Source organism: Polypterus senegalus, chromosome 13, assembly GCF_016835505.1.
Source record: "Polypterus senegalus isolate Bchr_013 chromosome 13, ASM1683550v1, whole genome shotgun sequence".
In the NCBI taxonomy this organism is placed as follows: domain Eukaryota; kingdom Metazoa; phylum Chordata; class Cladistia; order Polypteriformes; family Polypteridae; genus Polypterus; species Polypterus senegalus.
Genome location: NC_053166.1, coordinates 8,572,276 through 8,598,689, shown reverse-complemented (window position 1 = coordinate 8,598,689; position 26,414 = coordinate 8,572,276). Strand labels below are relative to the sequence as shown.

The 26,414-nt window shown below is 45.0% G+C and overlaps 1 protein-coding gene across 2 annotated transcripts in view; it reads left to right on the top strand.

The window, feature by feature from the left end:
- The window catches only part of neurl1b (neuralized E3 ubiquitin protein ligase 1B), an 87,933-nt gene that overhangs the window by 28,722 nt on the left and 32,797 nt on the right, over window positions 1–26,414 (top strand). The window lies entirely within an intron of this gene.

Below are 26,414 nucleotides of genomic sequence, written 5' to 3'. Positions count from 1 at the left end.
GTTGAAGTGACAGAGGCCGTGCGTATGTCTCTGTTATATGCCATTTGATATGAGATTTGTAGAAGCAATGTAAATGTTTGTGATGCACCATCTGTTGGAATGGTTAATGCATTGTGTATGTCTCTATTATATGCCATTTGGGATGGGATTGTTAGAAACTATTAATGCTTGTGATGCGCCATCTGTTGGAATGACCAAGACAAAGCAAACAGATGAACAAACAAACAGACACTTCTCTTTTTATTAAGGTGGACAAGTAGGGTACTTTGTTATATTTTTGAAGTTCAAGGACTCTAATTTGTTGTTATTTTCAATCCTTCAGTCATTTTTTTTTAATCCACTAATCCAGGAATCTTGAGGCAATCCTCATACACAAGAGCAGAGACTGCCTCTAGGGAGCACACTGTTCTCTCTCATCGAGATTTTATGATGAGGACTGGGTGATAAGACGCAGTCAGAGCTAATGAGCCGGGTTCAAATAGTAAAAAGTGAAGCCCATCTTTCACCAAACTAATAACCAAACATTTAAGCCAGTAAAGTACAGAAACTAACATGATAGCACGTAAAGGGCTTCATTTATGCAGTCCTGGGTAAAATACGGTCGTATGTGGTGATTTAAATACCGTCGCACAATATGACGACAGGTGTCGCAGTCTCCCAGAGGCTCATGGGAGAACTGCCATAGCAACGGGAGGCATTGAACTCAGAAAATGGCGGTGACCAAGCAGAACAAAATGGGATTGTGATGTAATGAATACACAAAAATAAAGTTTCAGTCCAAGAGATACAAGAATAAAACATCAGAAATGTGACAAATGAGAGGAGCCCGTTCAGTCCATTTGTCGCTCCTTTGTTTAACTCCCAACCTTTTTTTTTTTGTGGTTGCCCACTTTCATAACCAAAAACATCCCAAAGGCAAACCACAGACTCGTTATATCTCAACTGTCTGAAAGGAGCGGGGCGGGACCACCGGAGAAGCTCCGAGTTCAGCGTTCACAGACACGGCACATAGTGAGCACTTTGGTGGCATCTCCCTTTGCCCGCCACTCTCTGCTGTCCACTGGTCCTGTGACACTTGCCGGTTGCCGCTGACCACACACCCAGTCAGGTGGATTCTAGCGGCCAGGAGACACGTCCAAAGTGCCCCAAGTGCTGTGTCTGCGACATAGAGATGGCGGAGCTGCTTTCATGCCAGCTTCTCCAGGTTGTCCTGTCCTCCTCAGACAGGTGATGTCCTTATGCCTAAAATGTCCCTCTCAGGTGCAGACCTAAGTGCCACACTATTATTTCCACGGCACAACTGGGTAGCTCTCACAGCGCACACTGATTGAGAAACGCTGGTTTAGCTAATAGCTTAGCTGTCTCCAAATCCCATCCAGATCCTTCTTTTAAGCTCCTCACGGTTTCTGCTTCACCTCAACATCTTGGACGTTTGTCCAGAATTCCACAACTCTTTGTGTAAAGAAGTGCCCCCTGGCTTCAGTCCTCAATGCACTTCCCCTTGAGTCCCCTTAATGATTCATCGTTTTACTTGACAGAATTCTGCTGGGTCTACTTGGGGGATTCTGAAGACCTGGATGAGGTCCCCACGCATTGCTGAAGGAGTCGCATCTGCGCAACTTCCAGGGCTGTTTATGGTGCGGTGTGACCAGAAGTGCTCACAGTAACACTCCAGAGGTGGTCTCGCTACTGTGTTATATAATAATAACCTCAGAAATGAATTCTACAGGACTAAAAACCGTAGAAGGGCATAGAAATAACACCTCTAAAGACTCCAGGAATGGAGTGACGCATTAACAGCATCATCATTAGCAGGGTAAACACACACCACGGCCACAACTGATTCCATCTTTGGACTGTAGGAGGAAACCCACATGGTGAGCACACCCCCGCAAGTTGAACCCTGGGCTCCTTGTTGCACTAACCACTGTGCCACCGTGCTGCCCCATACCTTTCATTTTCTAGCCCAGTCAATCTCTTCTTCTTTCCACGCCTTTTCAATTGCTGGTAGAACTCTGCTTCTGTTACCTCGATTTTAATGGACTTGTCTTTTGAGATTCAGAACCCGGCTTCTCCTTCTCCAATAGTCACACCATAATGAGATGCAGAATTAAGCCAACAGGTGAGCAGCTAAGGACTCGGAGGTCTCAAATTGAGGTCCTGGAGGGCCGCCTTTTTTTTTTTTCTACTCCAACCAATTTATTAATTAGAAGCAAATTCTCAAGCCTGTTATTTAATTGTGTGGCTTCTCCTCCTCACATCCAACGCTACTGATTTTCTGTCTTCTGGACGCACCGTCAAAATGTATTGTGCACCAGAACAGATCGGTGTTTTGGAGATGTTCATGTTTCTTCTTTTCGAACATTTTATTTAAACCTATATTGTATGGGGTGGCACGGTGCTCCCTCTGTGATGTCTGCATGTTCTCCCCGTGTCCACATGGGTTTCCTCCAAGTGCTCCCACATTCCAGAGACACACAGGTTTGGTAGATTGGTGATGCTAAGTTGGCCTTTAAGATGTGTAGGTGTGTGTGTGTCTACCCTGTGATGAGGACTATCCTGAGATTGTTCCTTACTTGTGCCCTACACTTGCTGGGATAGGCTCCCTCTATCCCATGACCCAGTCCTGGATTAGGAAGATGGATAGACGGATGGACAGGTACATTGTATGATGGATAAAAAGGTGGAAATTAGATTAGGTTGGCTGATCACCTGTTGGCTCACGTCATTGTTTGACTACTATGTCTTTTTGGAGACCAAAACTCCACACAGGACTCCAGATGAGGCCTCGCCAGTGTGTTATAAAGCTTGAGCAGAACCTCCTGGGACTTGTACTCCACACATCAAGGCGCTATATAACCTGACAAGTCTGTTAGCCTTCTGAACATTGTCGGTTGTCTGTATTATGAAGGTACAGTGGACTCCTTCGTGTTTCACACATGTCGTTGTGTTGTTGCCTTATGCTAAAGATTGCAGCATGGACTCTTTTTAAGTTAGGTGTGACCAGCCCTCACACACCTGGACCTGAGGATTTTCTGCCATTCTTCAAATACTGTCGGGTGGGACGGAGATCATCAGTGGACGGCTGTTTTCAGGTTTCTCCAAAGAATTTCAGGTGTGGCCTTTGGCAGAGCTACTTAAGGACTTTCACAGAGTTGTCCCTCATCCACTCCTGTGTTGTCTTTGCTTTGTCCTGCTTGTATGGTGACCCTTCGGCCCGGTGGTTGAGGTCCTGGGTGCTCTTCAACAGGCCTTTGCTCTGTTCAGTGTTCTCTCAACTCTCTCTAGTCTCCCAGTTGCTGTAACCCCATAAAATGATGCCACCACCACCTCCATTGCTTCCCTGTAGGAATGGCTTGCACAAGGTGAGGAGCGATTTCTGTTTCCGTCCTGATGTGATGCTTAGAATCGAGGCCAAATAGTTCAGTCATAGTTGGGGGATTTTCTACCATTCTTCTCTGCAGATCTTCTCAAGCTCTGTCAGGTTGGATGGAGCTCAGCCCAGAGAAACATGTTGCTCAGATTAGTGGAGTGTTGCAGTGGTGGTGATTCTTCTGGAATATTTTTCCCATCTACTCACAGGGTCCTCTGGAGCTCGGCCAGAGTCACCATCAGCTTTTTGCCCACCTCTCTTACCTTGGCCCTTTTCTGTGATTGATCTGTCTTGCCAGAGTTGGGGTTGTTTCACACACACGTTCAGGTCAGAATTATGGAGGCCATTGTGTTCCTGGGAGCCTTCAATGTTACTGAAATGTTCTTGTAGTCTTCCCCAGATCTGCGCCATGATACAATCCTGTGTCTCTAAGGTCTGCTGGCAACTCCTTGAACCTCATGGTTTGGTTTGTTGCTCAACTGGTTGACCTTCTATAGACAGGTGGTCTGTGTGCCTTTCCTAATCATTCCGGTCGATTAAATGGACCACAGCTGGACTCCCGATATCTCAATGATGGTCAATCGAGTGGGATGCCCCTGTAAAGGGTCTGAATACTTGTGTCAAAGTTAGATTTCAGGTTTTTTTTTTTTTTTACGAAATTTCCCAAAATATCTAAAATGCTGTTTTCACTTTTTCATTCTGGGGGTATTGAGTGTTGTTTGAGGAGGAAAGAAATGAATTGAAACGATTTTGGCGCAAGGACGAAAAGTGAGAAAATGTGAGACAAGTGAATGGGGGTCTGAAGACTTTGTGGATCCTCTCGATAATTAGGAAACGCACCTCTTTGAGTAATTAACGTTTCATTACTTCGAATTCTGTTTTCACTTCTGTGACAGATAGGGGGCACCACTGAGCCTCACAAATTTGGAAACAACGCAGACAGTTGTAGGTTCAAAACAGAGGTGTTTATTATAAAATACCTCACAACAGGCTTCTTCCAGGTCACAAAAACACCCAATGGTCTTCGTCCTTTTCCTTCCACCTCCTTCCAGCGAGTGTTGTCTTCCATTTTCCCAGCTCTGACTCACCGGGGGAGGCCGAACAGCTTCTGGTGCCAGGGCATAGCGTAAAGGGAAGCACTTCAGGGTCAGGAGGAAGTTCCAAAATCTAGGGATCAGTAATCACTCCAGCACCCGCTGGTGACTCCCATGGGATACAGCAGGGCTGACTCTCTGCACTACAACTCCCATCATGCCCCACCGAATTCCACAAGGTTACTACGGTTCTGGAATTCTGCCATCTAGTGGATGGGGGATAAAAATATACAATTTAGAAGTTTTTCCTCCCCACTGCCCCCTTATCTTGTCCTCGCGTCCGGGTAAGGATGCCATACTCATCCCAGCCTGGATGCCATACTCATTCTGCTTGGCAGTGACACACTTCTATTTATCCTACATTTCTGGCTTAATATTATCTGATAAAGATGGACTGCCACCCCATCCAGGGATTGTTCCGGCTTTTGCCCCTCCTGTGCTTGCTGAGTATTTCACGGTAGAACAGGGTGATTCAAAAAGATTCATCCGATTTGAAAATGATTTATTGCACTTGAAAGTCATTACAGAACAATGCAGTAAATTGTAAATGGTTTAGGTGAGTATAAAGTTTATTATGTCATTTGACAAGTGCTCCAGCTGTACGGGAACATCAGCGTGACAGTCAACTGCATCCCGTACTCGATCGAGCTCGTCGTTTGTGCTCAGGGGTCACCATCTCCTCACAGACTGAAGGCAGCCATCTTCCAGTGACATGTCAGAAGCTCTGTGACCCCCTCTTGTTATGTGATTGGGTCCTAGGCGCCAGTGTTGTGCATGAGCGAGTTCAAAAGAGCGCCTTCATTCAACAGGTAATAACAGTGAACTTAACGTAACGTATTTGCAAAATGAAGAACTTGAACGTGAGCTTTGTTGAGTTTTTGGTGACATTCTGGATCTGGTTTAGGGCCGGATTAAACGACTTGCCTTAACGAGTAATGTAGGGGTGGAGCTGAATCTGAAAACAGTATTTGGATAAGCACAAATAGTGGATTTTTACAAATATTTATTTCGTACAAATGTTTTGCCATTTATTTGTATTCGGAAAAAAATAACGTCAAATACAATACAATTTATTTTTGTATAGCAGCCCAAAATCAAACAAGAAGTGCCGCAATGGGCTTGAACAGGCCCTGCCTCTTGACAGCCCCCCAGCCTTGACTCTCTAAAACTCCCAAAAAAAAACCTTGTAGGGAAAAAATGGAAGAAACCTCGGAAAAGGCAGTTCAAAGAGAGACCCCTTACCAGGTAGGTTGGGCGTGCAGTGGGTGTCAATAAGAAAAGGGGGTCAATACAATACATAGAACAGAGTAAATCCTCAATACAGTATAAAAATTTCACAAGTACGGAGCAGAATTTAACAGTAGTTGACATCACTGTGGCGCAGTGGGTAGCGCTGCTGCCTCGCAGTAAGGAGACCCTGGTTCACTTCCCAGGTCCTCCCTGCGTGGAGTTTGCATGTTCTCCCCGTGTCTGTGTGGGTTTCCTCCCACAGTCCAAAGATGCCGTGGTGATTCTAAATTGTCCAAAGTGTGTGCTTGGTGTGTGTGTGTGTGTATGTGTGTGTGCGTGCGCCCTGTGATGGCCCTGGTGCTCTGCCCGGGGTTTGGTTCCTGCCTTGTGCCCTGTGTTGGCTGGGATTGGCTCCAGCAGACCCCCGTGACCCTGTAGTTAGGATATAGCGGGTTGGATAATGGATGGATGGATGATATCACATAGTTGGATTTGGATTTGTTTAGAGTCCTGGCCATCAAGCTGCCTCCCCCTATTGGCCATTCCACAGCTGAGTGAGCACTGGGCTAGCCAATCCAATTACAGGACCCCTGTACCCCACAATTCCTGTGAACCTCCATCATTACCTTAGGCAGGCAAAACAACTTGGCAGGTGGGCCGTGGGCACCAATTGCCACATTTTGAGTACAGAAATCAAATCAATTTGGCGCTGTCTGTGTCTGCCTGCTTGTGCTTAAGCTGCACCCACGCCGACATGAGTGCGCGGTGAAGTTCCGCTTTCGCTTTTGGGAAAATGTTGGATTTCGCGAGGCCACTTTATATTTTTCCCCATTGGAAATGCAATATGTGACGCGAATTTTGACCGGCAGTGTAATCGGTTAGTTCATCTACACACTGGTCCCACCGTTACCATTTGTGTCACACGGTTGGAAATTGAGCAGTCATTTAGATGTATACTTGCATCTATTTTATACCTTTTTTTAACCAGGAGGAAATTACCATATATTGTTACAACAACAACATTTATTTCTATAGCACATTTTCATACAAACAGTAGCTCAAAGTGCTTTACATAATAAAGAATAGAAAAATGAAAGACACAATAAGAAAACAAAATAAATCAACATTAATTAACATCGAATAAGAGTAAGGTTCAATGGCCAGGGGGGACAGAAAAAACAAAAAAACTCCAGACGGCTGGAGAAAAAATAAAATCTGTAGGGATTCCAGACCATGAGACCACCTGACCAGTCCCCTCTGGGCATTCTACCTAACATAAATGAAACAGTCCTCTTTGGATTTAGGGTTCTCACGGAAAGGCTTGATGAAGATGATGGTCACGTAGAGTTCTGCCTTTTAATCCGCCCATCATTGTTGGAGCATCATGAAGCTTTGAGTAGGTGGAGGTGGCGCAGGTCACCACCACAAAGAAACAGAAGAGAGAGTAGGGGTCAGTACGGATTTTAGAGCCACCATGAGTAGTTATTATGAAGAAATGAACATACAGAGTATCAGGATTAAGTTAAATTAAGTTAAATTGAAGTTATAAAAAGGCCATGTTAAAGTAATGTGTTTTCAGCAGTGTTTTAAAGTGCTCTACTGTATCAGCCTGGTGAATTCCTATTGGCAGGCTATTCCAGATTTTAGGTGCATAACAGCAGAAGGCGCCTGCCGCCTCACCACTTCTTTTAAGTTTTGTTCTTGGAATTCTAAGGAGACGCTCATTTGAGGATCTGAGGTTACGATTTGGAATATAAGGTGTCAGACATTCCGATATATAAGATGGGGCGAGATTATTTAAGGCTTTATAAACCATAAGCAGAATTTTAAAGTCAATCCTGAATGACACAGGTGACCAGTGTAGTGACGCTAAGACTGGTGTGATGTGTTCGGATTTTCTTTTCCTAGTTAGGATTCTAGCAGCTGCATTCTGCACTCGTTGCAAGTGATTTATATCTTTTTTGGGTGGTCCTGAGAGGAGTGCGTTACAGTAATCTAGTCGACTGAAAACAAACGCGTGAACTAATTTCCCAGCATCTTTCAGTGATATAAGAGGTCTAACTTTACTTATGTTTCTTAAGTGAAAAAATGCTGTCCTAGTGATCTGATGAATATGTGATTTAAAAATTGAGATTACAGTCAACAATTACCCCTAAGCTTTTTACCTCCGTCTTGACTTTTAATCCTAATGTATCCAGTTTATTTCTAATAGCCTCATTGTATCCATTATTGCCAATCATATCCATTATTGCCAATCACTAAGATTTCAGGTTTCTCTTTATTTAACTTGTGAAAGTTACTATTCATCCATTCTGAGATACAAGTCAGACTTGTGTTAGTGAATCAAGAGAGTCGGGGTCATCAGGTGCTATTGATAAGTACAGCTGTGTGTCATCAGCATAGCTGTGGTAGCTCACGTTGTGCTTTGAGATAATCTGACCTAACGGAAGCATGTAGATTGAGAAGAGCAGCGGACCAGGATAGAGCCTTGTGGACCACCATATCAGATATCATGTGTCTCTGAGATTTGATTACCACAACTAACAAAGAATTTTCTCCCTGTCAGGTAGGATTCAAACCAATTTAAGACACTGCCAGAGAGGCCCACCCATTGACTAAGGCGACTTCTAAGAATGTTGTGATCAATGGTGTCAAATGCAGCACTCAGATCTAAGAGGATGAGAACAGATAAATGGCCTCTAATACTCTTATACATGTTTGTTGCTGGGTATAACTCGATAAAGCATATTTAAATAAAAAAAAGTCTCCATAATTATTGTATTTTATTCAAGAACACTGTAATAGCCTAATATAAGGCAAGCAAAATTGAAAAAAGTCAACTCACGGGTCATTCTGACTCCTTAAAAAATACAAAATGAACTGAACGTGAACGAGTTCAAAACTGAAATGGTGAACTAAGAAGGTGAATTTGTTCATTTGAATCGGTGATGAACTGAACCTTCAGTGAGTCCTTGTGAGGTGTGAACTTGCAGTTTGTAATCGGATGAATCTTTTTGAATCGCCCTGAATTTCTGTGTTTTAATAATCTGTTATTTCTTCCGGAGCGTAAATCTTGGGTACTAAAACTCTTCTTTTTATACTGCAGCACACCATAGAGGAGCAGATCTTTGTGGTTTTAAGGGAGCGTCTCGTCCCCGTTGTTCAGCTCACTACTTCATTTGTAAATCCTCCAGGGCAAGGTGTTGTCTCTTCTTAATTTCGTGCGGTTCAATTCTGACCAGAATTCAGTTCAGCCGAGCTTTCGCTTGTGGTGGTCTCTTTCCTCGACTGTGCAGGGGAGTCTCTTCTGGCTCCAGAACGTGTGGCGTAGCTGGACTGTCCTCTTTGTCCGTCACAGTCAGAGGTCACATCAGGTGGGGTCACCATGGTCCTTTGCTCTGCTGCTGAGCAGGTGGCAATGTTGTTTTTTATTAGGCGACGCACCTGTCCTCACCCCGGGGCACACATTGCCAGCTGGCCCGTGACAAATGCTCTTTTCCAGTAGGCAGGCACTGTCTCCATTTTGCATGTTCTCATTATCTCCGGTTCTTTCTTTAAAGAACTGCAGTCTAACATTTGGGTGAAATCTGCCTTTAAGTTTCCAGCCGTGTTTGTGTGGCAGGGATCTATTTTAACACAACAGCTGGCATCCACCCTGTTAATTCCTTTCATAATTTGAAACACTTGAATCACGTCACCACTTCATTTTGCATTTGCTGAAACCCCAAGAGTTCAGTTCCTTCGGTCTCCAGTTCACACCTCTTGACCAGTCGAGTTACTCTTCTCCGGACTTTCTCTGGTGCTGTTTGGTCTTTTATGTGATATGGAGACCAAAACTGCACACAGGACTCCAGGTGAGGCCTCACTAGTTACTTCTTCATATATGAAGTACAGGGAAAATATTGTAATCAGACAAAAATTCAACCTCGAGATTTTGAAAAATCTCTACGTTTTTAGACCTCCCTGAGTCCGAAAATACCGTTTTTGGAATTCTCTGTGCGCGTATAAACACGATAACCTGAGTACGCTTTCACTTAGTTCAACCAAATTTTTCATACAGATATTAAGGTACAAAACGTAGATTTCTATCAACACTTCAGCTATTTCCGTTAACCAGAAGTGGTACTTTACCTTTTTTTCTTGCAGCTGCAATTTATTCAACTTAACTTTTAGAATAATCATTCAATATGTTATTAATTTGACTTGATTTGTTGTTAATGGTTCTTAAATGTACATAACATAAAAATATAATCTTTGTCTTGCAGTTTACTCTTCAAATATCCATCCCCATATCTGAGTATACGAGAAAATCGCGGGGAGACAAGAAAGTAAAAAGAAAGCAAACAGTTTTGGAAATGTGTGCTGGGGCAGAGTGTGACCAGCAACAAACCAAGGAATTAATTCTTCCCCTTTTTCTTTCTGCTGCTCCCGTTAGGGGTCGCCAGCAGGTCATCTTCTTCCATATCTTCCTGTCCTCGTCATCTTGTTCTGTCACTCCCATCACCTGCATGTCCTCTCTCATCGCATCCATAAACCTTCTCTTAGGCCTTCCTCTTCTCCTCTTGCCTGGCAGCTCTGTCTTTAGCATCCTTCTCCCAATATACCCAGCATCTGTCCTCTACACATGTCCAAACCAACGCAATCTCACCTCTCTGACTTTGAGCTGACCCTCTAATGTCCTCATTTCTAATCCTGTCCATCCTCGTCACACCCAATGCCAGTCTTAGCATCTTTAACTCGCCACCTTCAGCTTTGTCTCCTGTGCCACCGTCTCCAGCCCATATAACATAGCTGGTCTCACTACCATCCTGTAGACCTTCCCTGTCACTCTTGGTGATACCCGTCTGTCACCAATCACTCCTGACACTCTTCTCCACCCATTCCACTCTGCCTGCACTCTCTTCTTCACTTCTCTTCCACACTCCCCATTACTCTGTACTGTTAATCTCAAGTATTTAAACTCCTCCACGTTCACCAACTCTACTCCCCTCATCCTCACCACTCCTCTGACCTCCCTCTCATTCACACACAAGTATTCTGTCGTGGTGTTCCTACTGACCTTCATTCCTCTCCTCTCATATCTCCACCTCTCCAGGGTCTCCTCAACCTGCTCTCTACTCTGACTACAGATCACAATGTCATCAGCAAACATCACAGTCCATGGGGACTCCTGTCTAATCTCGTCTGTCAGCCTGTCCTTCACCATTGCAAATAAGAAAGGGGCTCAGAGCCGATCCCTGATGTAATCCCACCTCCGTCACTCCTACCACAGACCTCACCACTGTCACACTTCATATCCTGTACCACTCTTACGTACTTCTCTGCCACTCCCGACTTCCTCATACAATACCACAGCTCCTCTCAGTCACCCTGTCATTTGCCTTCTCCAGGACCACAAAGACGCAATGCAACTCCTTCTGTTCTTCTCTCTACTTCTCTATCAAGACCCTCAGAGCAAACATCTCATCTGTGGTGCTCTTTCCTGGCATGAAACCATCCTGCTGCTCACTAATCATCACCTCACTTCTTAACTGAGCTTCCACTACTCTTTCTCATAACTTCACACTGTGAATCATCAATTTTATCTCCCTGTAGTTACTACAGTCCTGCACATCCCCCTTATTCTTAAATATGGCACCAGTCCACTTCTTCTCCACTCCTCAGCCATCCTTTCACTTTCCAAGATTCCATTAAACAATCTGGTTAAAAACTCCACTGCCATCTCTCCTAAACTCCATGCTTCAACTGATATGTCATCTGGACCAGCGGCCTTTCCATTCTTCATCCTCTTCATCACTGTCCTTACTTCCTCCTTGCTAATCTGTTGCCCTTCCTGATTCACTATTTCCACATCATCCAACCCCCTCTCTCTCCCTCTCTCCTATTCTCTTCATTCATCAGCCTCTCAATGCCTCTTTCCATCTTCTCAGCACACTCTCCTCACGTGTTTCCATCTTTATCCTTTATCTAACCTCTTTCCCAGCTCGGACCTTCTGTCTAGCCAGTCTGTACAGGTCCAGTTCTCCCTCCTTAGAATTAAATGACGTGTTTAAATTACAACAAGAATTGGTTTCTAACTAAGAAGCTGGATGGAATGAAATTGGTTGGAATTTGAGCTCCTGACTTAGCTGGTCACCTGCTGGCTCACTTTGTGTCCCATTTCTGTTTGAGTGCCATTTAAGGAGGGTATAAATTAAGTAATTCAGGGGACCATCAGTTGAAATGAAAGAAAAAGAGGTTAATTAGTAGAAAAAAGCTGGTGACGAATTAAGGAAAGAAAGGAGTTAGAATGAAAACCTGCAGCCATATCAGCACTCCAGGACCAGAGTTGGAGACCCCTTATTTAGATGACCGAATATTAATCGCACATTTCCATGTATGCCCAGGCCTGTCTGCTGTCCAAATCCCTCTGCAACAATTCAGCTGATCTTCCATTAGTTTAGTATGAGCTGCAGACTTTACTGGGCTATTGATTATTTTCTTATTCTGATCGTTTATGTCATATATTTTAAAAAAGAGCAGCGGCACTGGTACTGACCCCTGCTGGATGTCACTTTTAACGTCACCTAATTCTCTAAAAGGTTCCTCTTCCCATAACCCTTTGATTCCCATGTTTGTCCTAATTTTTGAGCACCCCTACACCCCGTTCCCTGACTTCCTACTTCATTTAGTTGGATAAACACTTCGTTTCCATTAAAGCTTTGGTGTTTTGAAGAAATTAAAGTAATGGATAGATATGAAAGGCACTATAAAACAGGGAGATAGATATGAAAGGCACTATATAATAAATAAATGTGAAAGGCACTATATAAGAGAAAAATGTGAAGCCACTATATAACAGGGAGATAGATGTGAAAGGCACTATATAATAAATAAATCTGAAAGGCACTATATAATAAAGAGTTAGATGTGAAAGGCACTATATAATAAAGAGATAGATGTGAAAGGCACTATATAATAAATAGATGTGAAAGGCACTATATAATAGATAAATGTGAAGGCACTATAAAACAGGGAGATAGATGTGAAAGGCACTATATAATAGATAAATGTGAAAGGCACTATATAATAAAGAGCTAGATGTGAAAGGCACTGTATAATAGATAGACAGATGTAAAAGCTGTGGTAGGCTGGTGTCCTGCCCGGGGTTTGTTTCCTGCCTTGCACCTTGTGTTGGCTGGGATTGGCTCCAGCGGACCCCCCATGACCCTGTAGTTAAGATATAGGGGGTTGGATAATGGATGGATGAATGGATAAATGTGAAAGGCACTATATAATTAATAGATAGATATATAGATTTAAAAGGATCTATACATTAGATAGATATTAAATGTACTATATAACAGAAACATGGATAGATAGATGTATCCATGGTGGCAAAGATGGTCCCAGTTGAAATGACTCCCAAAAGACAGTAAAAGGAAAAATGAAAAATAACAAAGAATCGTAGTCAGTGAATGAACACAATGTCTAATCCGGGAGGTAATGTGACGAGTGTAACAAAAAACCCCAAAATCGGCAACAAAAATTAGAGAGCAGAAATCCAAGAAAAGAACACTGCAAGATGGCACTGCCAAGCACAACCTTTAATGACCATTGCTCTGATTATGCCATGTGAATTTCCCCTTGGGATTAATAAAGTATCTATCTATCTATCTATCTATCTATCTATCTATCTATCTATCTATCTATCTATCTATCTAAATTAGTTCTTTATAGTGAATTCTGGGCAAATATAAAAGCAAAAATATATGCTTTTAAAATTAGATACATAACTATATATGAAAGGCACTGTATAATACATAGATAGTGTTGGGATCAGAGTTTAAAATAGCAGCCTGACATCCCGATTATACTGAATGTGGGATGTGGGTGGAGTTGTCGGTGTTTGGGGGGGTGGAGTTTTGAATATAGAGGTAGTTAAGGTGTGGTTGGTTTTTATGTTGACGGCGTGGTGGGGCTCTCTTGTTTTGGTCTCTGTTAAGCTGAAACAGGCACCTTAAAAGAAAGAGATAATAAAGTCAAACCATTGAGCAGTCAAGCCTTGTGTGTCACTCCGTGCTGTAAATTAGGACAAGGGAACTCAGAGACAGGGTTTTACCCCAGAGCACGTTGCTCTGGCCCTGGAGCTTCACACCACTGGACACAAAGAAGGAGAAGCTCCCCTGCGTCACCCCGACCACGATCTGGAGACAGGCAGGAAAGGTAACAATAGGTAGATATGAAAGGCACTATATAATAGATAGATATGAAAGGCACTATATAACAGATAGATTGATTGATAGGTAGTGTAGATAGATATGAAAGGCACTATATAATAGATATGAAAGGCACTATATAATAGAGGGTACTTTATTTGTTCCAAGGGGGAAATTTAGTTATGTGGAGACGCTCAAGAAATATTACTAACAAACATCAACGTCACTTTTAATGTCACCTAATTCTGTTCCTCTCCCCATAACCCTTTACATCCCACGTTTCATCTAATTTTGTACCCACCTAACTACCTACCTATCAAACTACTTCTTTTAGTTCGATTAACAGGGAGTCTTCATTAAAGCTTTGGTGTTTTGAAGAAATTAAAAAAGTAATAGAAAGGTATGAAAGGTACTATATATAATAGAAAAATGTGAAGGCTCTATAAAATAGGGAGATGTGAAAGACACTATATAATAGAGAGATAGATACATGTGAAAGGCACTATATAATAGCTAGATAGAACTTTATTTGTCCCAAGAGGTAAGAGAATATTTAAGGACAAAACAACGGTTGCCAATGCCGGGCCGACCCCAGCGCAGATGAAAGAGCGCACGACTAGAGGCGCGTCACTCGCTGGCAGCTTTTCGCTGCGTTTGGACTCCCAACCCGCTGTGTGTTGTAAAGTGCACATTGAAGACATTCAGTAGCTTGACGGGCGACGATGACACCTTTGCTGTGTCCCACATGTGTGGCCCCGCGCGCGGCTTTGAAGGTACAGGGCTGTGGCCGCACTGCTCGACCGCGTGAACCCGCCGCGGATATTCTTGAGAGGCTGAGCCGCTGGTAGCTCCCCGGATGTCATGAATCATCACGCCGACCGACGGCTGCAGATGCCGAGATGACAAGGATTAGAGGAGCGGTAACTCACTCGAGGCTTAGCACAGATACTGAAACAAGTCCGTCTTGTGTAATAAATGAAACATCTGACTTAAATAAAAGGCCACTAACAGTTTTTATAGATGCTCTTTGGAATGGCTGATGTAATTATGAAGATCTGGTCTGTATCAGACACGAGAAAACCTCTCACCGCACTCTTTCATGATCGTGAGCGAGGTTTTCCTATAAAAGCTTAGAATTTAATCCTATAAATACTTTCCAAGCAGTCTGCATTTTTTTTTTTTTTTTCCTTTAGAGGAATCGACTATCACCAAAAAAGATACGAAATAATGAGGTGTTTGTCTGTTTCAAATTAAACGCCATCTGATATTTTTGCAGCCGAACGAAGCCAAAAAGTTGAAAACAATTTAAAAGAGCTAAATGGTAATAATGTTTCCCTAAAACGTTGTCCTAATGCCTCCGTCGTATTTATTCGCTTCAAACCACACACTAAACACACATTCGGCGGCTCCACCCTAACGAGCCCAGCGTGTTTATAAGGCCGTACAGGAATTAGGGATTGGGGACCCTGAAAGGAGCGGCGCGGCTCTAGCGTGACGGACTGCGGCGGGACGTGTCGTGTGCAACAAGCCTAAGCCGGCTTTGCAGCTGCCTGACACCGGAGACGGGATGAGAGGATGGAAGCTGGAGCTGCGGGCCCCCGTAGAGGGGAGTGTACGCCTCGCTGCTCGGGCTCTCGCCTTTCGTGCGCCGTGGCTTGTTTTGGGATAATCCATGTTATGCAACACCGCGGTGAGGGTGAGCGTTGGTGAGACACGCCAGCACGGCGCAGTCCGCTCGTCTCGGATGCCGTATGGGGCAGGTAATGGTGTTAAGAGGTGCACGAGAGGTTGGAAACAAATTTCACACAAGTGTTGGAAGTTGGTGTACACGTGAGAGCCGGCCATACAGTCCACTGTCTGTAGTGCAGACCACCACAAGTATTGCAGTGCTACATGCATAGCATCATATACAAAATCCCCCCAAACACCCCACCCCGGTGCTCCTAGTTTTGGATTTGCTCTTTGAGGCTCTCAGAATAGAACACAATGGCCTAAAGCGGCCTACGCCATCTTCCTGCTCCTCCTGCATTCCCAGATTTTAAATCCAAGTCTGTTGCTCTCCTCCCCCTAAATTGACAAGGCACAGCTGCCTTCAGTTGTCACCATTGTCCCCCTGGAATGGGTCAACTAAAGCACAAGTAAATAAACTGCAGCCAGTCAAGTCTGATTAATGCATTGTTCTAACGGGGGTCGCTTTCTAACTTTAGCCACCCGCCATATTTAACAATTCATTTTTATTATTAAGCACTAATCTCACCAGGTGTCCGTTTCATGTGTGCAGAAAATGAAGGGCTCAGTTCTGTGTGGGGGTCCGCTTTATGCGTTTCATTCATTTGCTGAGCAGACTTGTTTAGTATTGGACTATGAAGTGCAAATGTGTCACTCTGATGTCACCTGCTGTGTGGCTGAGTGTGTCACGTCACCTGCCAGAAACCACTGCAGTGGACGTGTGAAGTGCCGTTGGAATGGAGACATCATTTGAAGTGTTTACCATGGCAGGCAGGACAGCCAGTTGGAACTGTGACCAGTTTAAATGAGTCGCGTCACCTGCCACTCGCGCCCATTATACCGTAGTGTACGGTGAGGGTCACAGCGGCAAGGCGCTATATAGAATGATGTGTGCCACTCTACAGCTCCACTCCAAACACACTTTACACTGTGAGCAGGGTGGGCCCCACTAATGGATATCGGAAGACTCTGCCCCAATTAAACAGTCAAATGGCCAGCCATGGTGCCTGCGAGACATGTGATGACACATACGGTGTTCATGATGATGAGGAGGAGGTTAGGCGCAGATACAGGGTCTCTATGTGAAGAATAATTTGTGTGAAATTTCCCCTTAAGTTTCCAACTGTGTCCCCGTGTTCTCAATGAACTCATTCTACAGTTGCCATCTCGATCCGCTGGACTGATTCCCTTCATCATTTTAAACACTTCACTCAGGTCTCCTCTTCATCTTCTTTTGCTTAAACTGTAAAGGCTCCGCTCTTTTAATCTTCCCTCATAACTCAACCCCTGTAGTCCTAAACCAGCCTAGTCGCTCTTCTCTGGACCTTCTCTTGTGCTGTTATGTCCTTTTCTGTACTGGAGACCCAACCTGCACCCAGGACTCCAGATGAGGTCTCACCAGTGTGTTATAAAGACCTGAGCAGACCCTCCTGTGACTTGTACTCCACACATCAAGGCGCTATATAATCTGCCATTCTGTTGCCTTTCTTAATGGCTTCTTAACACTGTTGGGAAGTCAATAGGTTAGAGTCCACTACAACTCCTAAATCCTTCTCATAAGGTGTACTCTCGATTTTCCGACCACCCATTGTGTATCTGCCACAAATCTGCCCAATTCTGTCTGCTCTCCAAGTCCTTCTGTGATGATATAACGGATTCCAAATGATCTGCTAATCCCCCCATCTTGGTATCATCTGCAAACTTAACCAGCTTGTTACTTATATTCCTATCTAAATCATTTACATTGGCCAGTTCTGATGAGGTTCCTCGCACCATCACCCTCTGTTTCCTGTGTCTGAGCCAATTCTGCACCCATCTAAAACCACCACCCTGAACTTCCACTTCTTTTAATTTGATGCCCACCCTCTAATCAACTCAGGATCCTAGGATTAAGACCCGAAGGCAGCCATACGAGAGGTGACCCCTCAACACCACACTTGTTCAAGTGGAATGGAACAGTGGGAGGTTTTTTTATGGTGGCTGGAGTGCCAGTTCTGCCACCTGTAGTGCCAATTCTGCCACCAACCCCCAGGTTTTCCCCCTACAGGGTGAAGCTCCTTCTTGCAGGGCTGGATGCAGATTAACGTCATGCCCGGGATAGAGCAATTTCAAGGGCCCAACGGAGTAGAGTCACTTTTGGCGTTAACCTTCCGATTGCCAGTGCAGATCCCCAGCCTCAGAGCCACCACTCCACCCTGTGCTCGTGCTGGAAAGGCGCTATATAAAGTAATGCGCAACCTGTGATGTGCCAGTGATTCCCGACCCCATCTGTGTGATAAAAATGCAAAAACCGTATATAAGTAAGTGTACGGTATGCGTATACACTCAGCGGCCACTTTATTAGGTACACCTGTTTAACTGCTTGTTAATGCAAATATGGCCTTCCAGGGGTTGGTTTCCACTTTGCACCCACTGCTGCCAGGGTAGTCATAGACCTCCATGGTGATACAGAACTGGTTAGGCAGGTTAGACAATGAGAGGATTTAAAAATGGGGATGTGGGGGCTGGCCTGAGCCCATCGTTGCCATTCCAGACGCAAGGAACAGGACCCAAAACCCTGTGTGTGCCATCCGCACACTTCAGGTCACACTCACATTACATTATTCCGAAGTGGAGTGCCAATCACTTCCTGCATATGCTAATGGCGGGGACCCGCACTTCATGTGCCGGCCAGCAACGTGTGCAACTCCATAAAATGCAGCGGTGGGACCCCAGCTCATAATTCGCCAGTCCAGGATTCAAACAAAATCTCAATCTTTCCTTTGCTCCTTACCAAAAAAATAAAGGAAAACTTCCCTCCCCTCCCCCAGGATCCGAGCTTGAGCTCCGCAGACGGAGGTCACTGGCAGTGTGGGAACGGCCGCGGCGATCTTGAGAGTTACAAGTTTGGAAAAGGGGGGGATTTTTTTTTTTTTTGTTTCTGTTTTTGTTTAAACTACACAGTCTGGGCTTTATCAGGGTGTCCAGCCGCTGTGGGAAAGGAAGTTCTTCCATCTTGTCGGACGTCCAGAGTGTTCACAGAGCAGATGGGCTCCTCTGGGTAAGGGGGGCTGTGTATGGGGTGGGGGCTGACTTTTAAATCCTACCCTATACCCTACCCTAACCTGTCCTCCCCCATTGCATTCCCCCCCCCGTCATGCATTAAAAGTCTTGTCCAGTGACATTTAAGTCTACAGCTGGGACCAGGGTGTCACAGTGCAGTCAAGTTTGATGCCCATGGCTCAAGTTTATTCTTTGTTTCAGGGGTGTCCAACCCCAGTCTTGGTGGGCCGCAGTAGCTGCAGGTTTTCATTCTAACCATCTCCTTATTTAGTGAGCTGTTTGTGCTGCTGATTAACTTGTTTTGCCTTCATTTTAATTGACGTGACTCTGACCCCTTAGTTGTTTCTTTTTCCTTAATGAGCAGCTTAACAATAATAAGACCCAAAAGGAGCCGCCACATGACCAGCTGACCTGAAAAATAAAGAAAGGTGAAGGTCTCGGTCACGTCGGTCTGCTCAGGTCACCAAAACATCTTGACGGTGGTCTTAGAAACAACAGAAAGTCAGCAGTCTGCTGTGGTGGAACGAGAGCAGCAACAAGTCCTGAAATTTAATAATATGGCTTTAATTAACAGCAAGAATTGGCTTCTCATTAAGAAACTTCTTCTTCTTTCAGCTGCTCCCATTAGGGGTCGCCACAGCAGATCATCTTCCATATCTTCCTGTCCTCGTCGTCTTGCTCTGTCACACCCATCACCTGCATGTCCTCTCTCACCACATCCATAAACCTTCGCTCAGGCCTTCCTCTTTTCCTCTTCCCTGGCACCTCTATCCTTAATTAATTAATTCTCATTAAGAAACTAGTTGGAGTGAAATTGTTTGGAGTTTGGCTTCCCAATTTAGCTGGTCATCCTTTGGCTCGTTTCACGTCTCATTTCTGTTTGGTTGTCAATTAATGAATCTTTAAAAACAGGGCTATTGAAATGAAGAAAAAAGGAGTTAATTAGCAGTGAAAACAAATTAGGAAAAGGGTTAGAATGAAAACCTGCATCCACTGCGGCCCTCCAGGACCAGAGTTGGACACCCCTGCTTTATTTCTTTAATGACTGTGTGTGTGAGTTTGTGTGTGTGTTTGCCTAGCAATGAACTGTCTCCCTATCCAGGGATTGTTCCGTCCTTGTGACCAATGATACCAGAGATAGACTCCGACTTCCCACGACCCCAGTCAGGATGAGGCAGGTTTAGAAAGTGAAATGGTGGACGGGTGTTTAATCTTTTGTTACCTTTCAAATATTATTGGTCAAGCACTGTTATGGATTCTGTTTTTTTAGTTTTGTTTATGTTTTATTTATGTCATATTGAGGTGCTTATTACTTTATTTTTCAGTTTTGGATTAAGTGTCTGTGCATTCACTTTCTGGGCAATCTGCCCTCTTTCTTGTATGTGGAGCCCAAGGGGGTAGGGCCACCTGAGGAGCAGCTGCCCTCACTGTTTAATGGCTGCTTGGGCATTGCTCGGTTTGGATACCCATGTCTTGTTTGTGGATTTTATTTGTTGGATCTCCTGGTTTTGACTGCATTGCTATTTCTTTTTCCTTCCTTCCTTTTTTTTTTTGTCTGCTGCGATGAAAACGCACGCTCCGACAGCGTCTCCACTGCGCCTCTCCATTGTTGTCAGTCCCGAAACAGTCGTGCAGCTTCCCCTGTGGTCAAGTCCATTACTTTACAGTCTTCTCTGATGTTGTCCAGCCAATGTTTCTTTGGTCTTCCGTGAATGTGGCCGTATTGCAGAATATCTCTGTTGTGCTTTGGACGTGTAGTACGTATGACGACAACCTTCTCTTCTGGACCTGAAATATTACATCAGACTGGATGTCAAGTGACCACCCGATGTTTTTGTTCCCTCAACAGTGTTTTCTAGATATGCCGAGTATTGCCATTTCAAATACCCATAACTGTCTATTGTCTTCTTGTTTTAGTGTCCATGTTTCCGCATTCTGGAACAACGTGGAAAGAACAAGAGTTTCATAAACTGAGATCTTTGTTTGCTAGCTGATATGTTTAGAATTCCACATGTGATTTAAGAGCTCGAGCAGCACCTGACGCCAGTCCAGTGTCTGTTTACTGTTCTAAATGTTGGTTTGCTGTTGGCTTTTACTTTCTTGACTCCCCAGTTTGGTTTCTTCCTTTTGTGTACCTGCCTTTGTTTATTCTTTAGGTATATTTTTTAATTCCTGTAGTCTAAATATAAAGGAACTTGAACTTTTCTATCGTGATTCTGGAAGAGGCAGTGAGGTTTAGGAATTTAATGGTGTTAGGGTCCTCATCCCCTTTATGGTTGTCTAAGGACATCCTGCTCAGAGCTCTTGCACTCTCATTTAACTCAGCGAGCTTAATCAGTGCTTGAAGTGGAAACCAAAGTACCGTCGGGCGGCACGGTGGTGGAGTGGTAGCGTAGCTGTGGGGTTAGTGGTCTGTGACGCTGTGCTGATTTTAAATAAATTATCACCCCCCCACAAGAGGGCAGGGATCTATCTGTTATATAGTGCCTTTCATATCTATCTATCATATAGTGCCTTTCATATCTATCTATCTATCTATCTATCTATCTATCTATCTATCTATCTATCTATCTATCATATAGTGCCTTTCATATCTATCTATCTCTATCAATCTATCTAACTAATCCTGCCAACTATGCTATCTATCTATCTATCTCGGGCAGAGACGATGAGCAGGCACGCGATTCCTGCCCTGCATGCTGAGCCTATGACACTAAGTTCTGTGTCACGGTCCCCCCTTTAGGGACAGCAGTGTGGTGTCTAAAAGCCTGGCATTGAAGATTTAATTGGCCGGCACGCTTCACTACTCTGACTTGTGAAGAATGAGTCACCAAACGTGTGCAGGAGTTTATTTAATGCTTTACTTCTTTTTCTTTTTTACGCGGTGTGATATTTACAGCCTTTCACACCTCGGCCCGCTGGGTAAAGGTTAATGTGCGTTTCATGTGTCTCTGCGGTGTTCCCAGTGGTTTGATTTGGTGTTTATTTCTCTTTGATATGCAGTAGTGCCTGCAGCTTGCTAGCGCACGCTTGGGGTACTGTTTGCGATGACGTGCCAGGGTCTGCAGGCCCACCGCTGGGGGGTTCTAAGTTGTCTCGTATATCCGCTTTGTTTTTCACACAAATTACTTTTCTTTCCTAAAGGGACTGCAAAATAACAGCAAACATGGAACCAAGCAAAGTGTGAGACAAGGGGCAGCATATGAGTGTGTGTGTGTGTGTGTGTGTGTGTGTATACTGTGTACACCCCCTGCCTGATATGTGTAGGTCCACCATTGAGCCACTAGAACAGCTCTGAGACATCGAGGCGTGGACTCCAGAAGACCCCTGAAGGTGTCCTGTGGTGTCCGTGCTCCATTATTACGTTGGCAGCAGATCCTTTGAGTCCTGTGAGTTGTGAGGCGAGACCTCCAATGGATTGGACTTATTTTTCCCAGCACATTCCTCAGACGCTCGATCGGATTGACATTTGGAGAATTTGAGGGCCAAGTCCTCCACTTTGAACTCTTTGTCGTGTCCCTCAAACCATTCCTGAAGAATTTTTTCAGTGTCATCAGAAAAGAAAGATGATGGAGGGGAGACACGAGGGATCTGATGGCAAAAAGCAGGACCTGATAGGAGGAAAGTGCAGAAGCTAAGAGAAACTCCCCATGGAAATTAGAGATGGTGGTCTTGGGTGAAGGGCACCTTAGCCAGTCTCTGACGTCCGATTCGCAGTCTCTCGTGTAATCAAGTAGGAGAGCCTTGTAACCCTACTAATTTCCGGTGAGCTCCAGCTCCTCCAGTTAAAGGTAAGGACTTGTACAGCAAAAGAATTTGGCTGGCCGGCTCTCTCCGGGGGGATTCAGGTTTTATTGGAATGGGACACACGATGTATAAACATAAAGAGAATTTGTAATGATAATCAACGCCATGTCTTTGATGTTATTAAATGCTGTGACCAGTAGGGGGCATTGCAATACCCCAAACCTCAGTCCCAAGTCCCAGGTGCAAATCCAAGGTGATTTATAATAAATTACCATACAAAAGACTTCACTTGATGCAGTACATCTGAGACAATCGCTCTTCTTTTTTCCTTCTTCCAACCGACTCCCTTTTTCCTGGATGAGGTCGAGCGGCTTGTTTTGTCTTCTGCCGCTTCGGGATCAGCCCGTTAGAAGTACTTCCAGGTCAAATGGAGGTCTCCACAAAATAGGGATGGTGGATACCTACAGCACCCCCTGGTGGCACCCGTGGAACCTGACAAGGCCGCCCCATAGGACTGCAGTTCCCAGCATGCACTGCAGGTGTTCATTGTCAAAACACACAAAAGGAGAGCAGAAAAAAGATTTGAGGATCCGCCCTATGTACTGTATGGTGACACCCAATACAGAAATAACTCCATCCATTGTCTAACCCGCTGAATCCAAATACAGGGTCACGGGGGTCTGCTGGAGCCAATCCCAGCCAACACAGGGCACAAGGCAGGAACCCAACCCAACCCACCGCAGGACACACACAAACACACCAAGCACACACTAGGGCCAATTTAGAATCGCCAACCCACCTAACCTGCATGTCTTTGGATTGTGGGAGGAAACCGGAGCGCCCGGAGGAAACCCACGCAGACACGGGGTGAACATGCAAACTCCACGCAGGGAGGACCCGGGAAGCGAGCCCGGGTCTCCTAACTGCGAGGCAGCAGCGCTACCACTGCACCACCATGCCGCCCCACAGAAATAACTCTCTGGCCAAAAAGGGACAAGACGAAGGAGGGAGAGCGCTGAGGCTTAATCGAGGCAGAGGAGGAAGAGCAGGAAGTGATGTCGATGGGGGGTGTGGTTAGGGAAGGAGCACAGGAAGTGGAGGAAGCTTTTCTAGGCTGGTTTCTCCTCGGGTGATCTGGAGAAGAGGGAGACGAAAGGTTTAGTGCACTTCATCAGAGCCTGCTCATATCCAATAAGGATTGACAGATAGATATGAAAGGCACTATATCCAAAATGATCGGGTCTCAAGAGACTGAGCGAGGAGTCTGAGTGTCAGGGTTTGCAAGTGTCCTGATAAAAACCAACATCCAGGCCTTTAATGACCTCTTGGACGCGGCCATCAGCAGTGTGCATGTCTGCAGAGAGAGTGTCGACCTCGTCATTGAGAGGTTTACTTACCTGGTGACTCTTCCTATGAAGTCAGTAGACAGATTGGGAGAGCACGGGGGGTTCCTGAGGTCACTGGACAGGAGTGTGTGGCGCTCCTGATATCTCTGCACATGGGCGAAGGTCCAAATCTTTAGAGTCTGTTTGTGAGACATGGACGCTATCCAGTGACCTTCATGTGTGTCTCTTCGGAGAATCCTTGGGTCCCACTTGTTTGACTTTGTGTTGCTCACAGTCACATGACCTGCATTATGAGGGGACGTCAATTACGGCACTACAGCCATGTGGTGCGATTATCCGAAGGTGAACCTCATTGTTGAGGACCTCAGCGACTGGACCAGGCCAAGGGGACGTCCACGTAATACCTGGCTGTGGCAGATAGAGAGAGTCATTTCCAGAGGGTGGGACTGGACCACGTGTCTGCTTGGTGGGGTTGGCAATCAGGATCCTGAGGTGCTTCACAGTGTGGTGGGTGCGGTAATGTGCTGTACTCCCCCCACCTGACCTGACCTGATATCCAAAGAGACAGACAGATGTAAAAGTCAGCATATACTAAAGGTTAGAATGACATGAAAGGCCCTGTCTACAAAGGCATTGGCCATGAAGAGCACTGTATTTGAAAGGATAGCTTGATACGAGAGGTGCTATATACAGAAGTTGAAGTACCTCGAGACAACATGCTATATAAATGAAAACGTGGTTGACCAGAAACAGCATGTGCTATGGAAAGTCGCAATATGAAGTCAGGGTTGGTTGTTTTGCATGAAGAGGACGCTGCCTTTAACACGGAGTGACCACTTGATTGTTCCCTGATGTGTAACGGACAGAAGTGCAGGCCTGCCAGTCAGAGAAGATACGGAGCTGACTGAACTTGAACATCTCAGGAAGGACGAAACCACACCGAGGTGGACCTGCTGGCTTTGCAGTGGGAGGTCTACGACCCGCCCATGGTGGTGCACCCTTTGGAGGTTTCTAATGTTGCTTTAGCTGCTTATGGCCTGGACGTGAGGGCGAAATTGAGTGGGCCTTTATCGAGAGCAGGAATGTTATTTCATTAAAGCCCCTTTAGTATGACACTAGGCAACATGCTGGCCTATAATTTAAATGCATTTCCTGCCTACAGTAAAGATTTAATAAGTGCCCAGAAACCTGAGACCACCATAACAGCACATTTTAAGTGGAGGCGTTTTAAGAAGGATGCATTATTTAGTTGCTAGGGCCTCAGTATGTCTAAGGCTTTCTACTCTGATTGTTTTATTGCTTGACAGAGAGAGGCTTGTGTGTGGGCGTCACAGTGATGAATGGAATCCATGAATTAACGGAATCATCAGATGCTTAAAATGACACAACCCAGTTTTCCATTCCGCTCTTGTGGGGCTTTTGACATAAAGCTGCAGAGACCGCTGAGCCACCTGCTGTTAGGGTCATAAGCTGTTTTGTTTTTTTGTTGTGATTGAGAGAGAGAGAGAAGGATGGATGATGTGGAGAGAGTGAATCGGGAAATGTAACGGATTAGCAAGGAGGAAGTAAGGACAACGATGAAGAGGATGAAGAATGGAAAAGCCGTTGGTCCTGATGACATACCTGTGGAAGCATGGAGGTGTTTAGGAGAGATGGCAGTGGAGTTTTTAACCAGATTGTTTAATGGAATCTTGGAAAGAGAGAGGATGATGAGGAGTGGAGAAGAAGTGAACTGGTGGGCCGATATTTAAGAATAAGGGGGATGTGCAGGACTGCAGTAACTACAGGGGGATAAAAGTGATGAGCCACAGCATGAAGTTATGGGAAAGAGTAGTGGAAGGTCAGTTAAGAAGCGAGGTGATGATTACTGAGCAGCAGGATGGTTTCATGCCAAGAAAGAGCACCATAGATGTGATGTTTGCTCTGAGGATGTTGATGGAGAAGCAGAGAGAGAAGGCCAGAAGGAGTTGCATTGTGTCTTTGTGGACCTGGAGAAGGCAAATGACAGAGTGACCGAGAGGAGCTGTGGTATTGTATGAGGAAGTCGGGAGTGGCAGAGAAGTACGTAAGAGTTGTACAGGATACGTATGAGGGGAGTGTGACAGTAGTGAGGTCTGTGGTAGGAGCGACGGAGGTGGGATTACATCAGGGATCGGCTCTGAGCCCTTTCTTATTTGCAATGGTGATGGACAGGCTGACAGACGAGATTAGACAGGAGTCCCTGTGGACTGTGATGTTTGCTGATGACATTGTGATCTGCAGCGATAGTAGGGAGCAGATTGAGGAGACCCTAAAGAAGTGGAGATCTGAGAGGAGAGGAATGAAGGTCAGTAGGACCACCAAGACAGAATACATGTGTGTGAATGAGAGGGAGGTCAGAGGAGTGGTGAGGATGAGGGGAGTAGAGTTGGTGAAGGTGGATGAATTTAAATACTTGGGATTAACAGTACAGAGTAATGAGGATTGTGCAAGAGAAGTGAAGAAGAGAGTGCAGGCAGGGTGGAGTGGGTGGAGAAGAGTGTCAGGAGTGATTGGTGACAGACGGGTATCACCAAGAGTGACAGGGAAGGTCTACAGGATGGTAGTGAGACCAGTTATGTTATATGGGCTGGAGACGGTGGCACAGGAGACAGAGCTGGAGGTGGCAGAGTTAAAG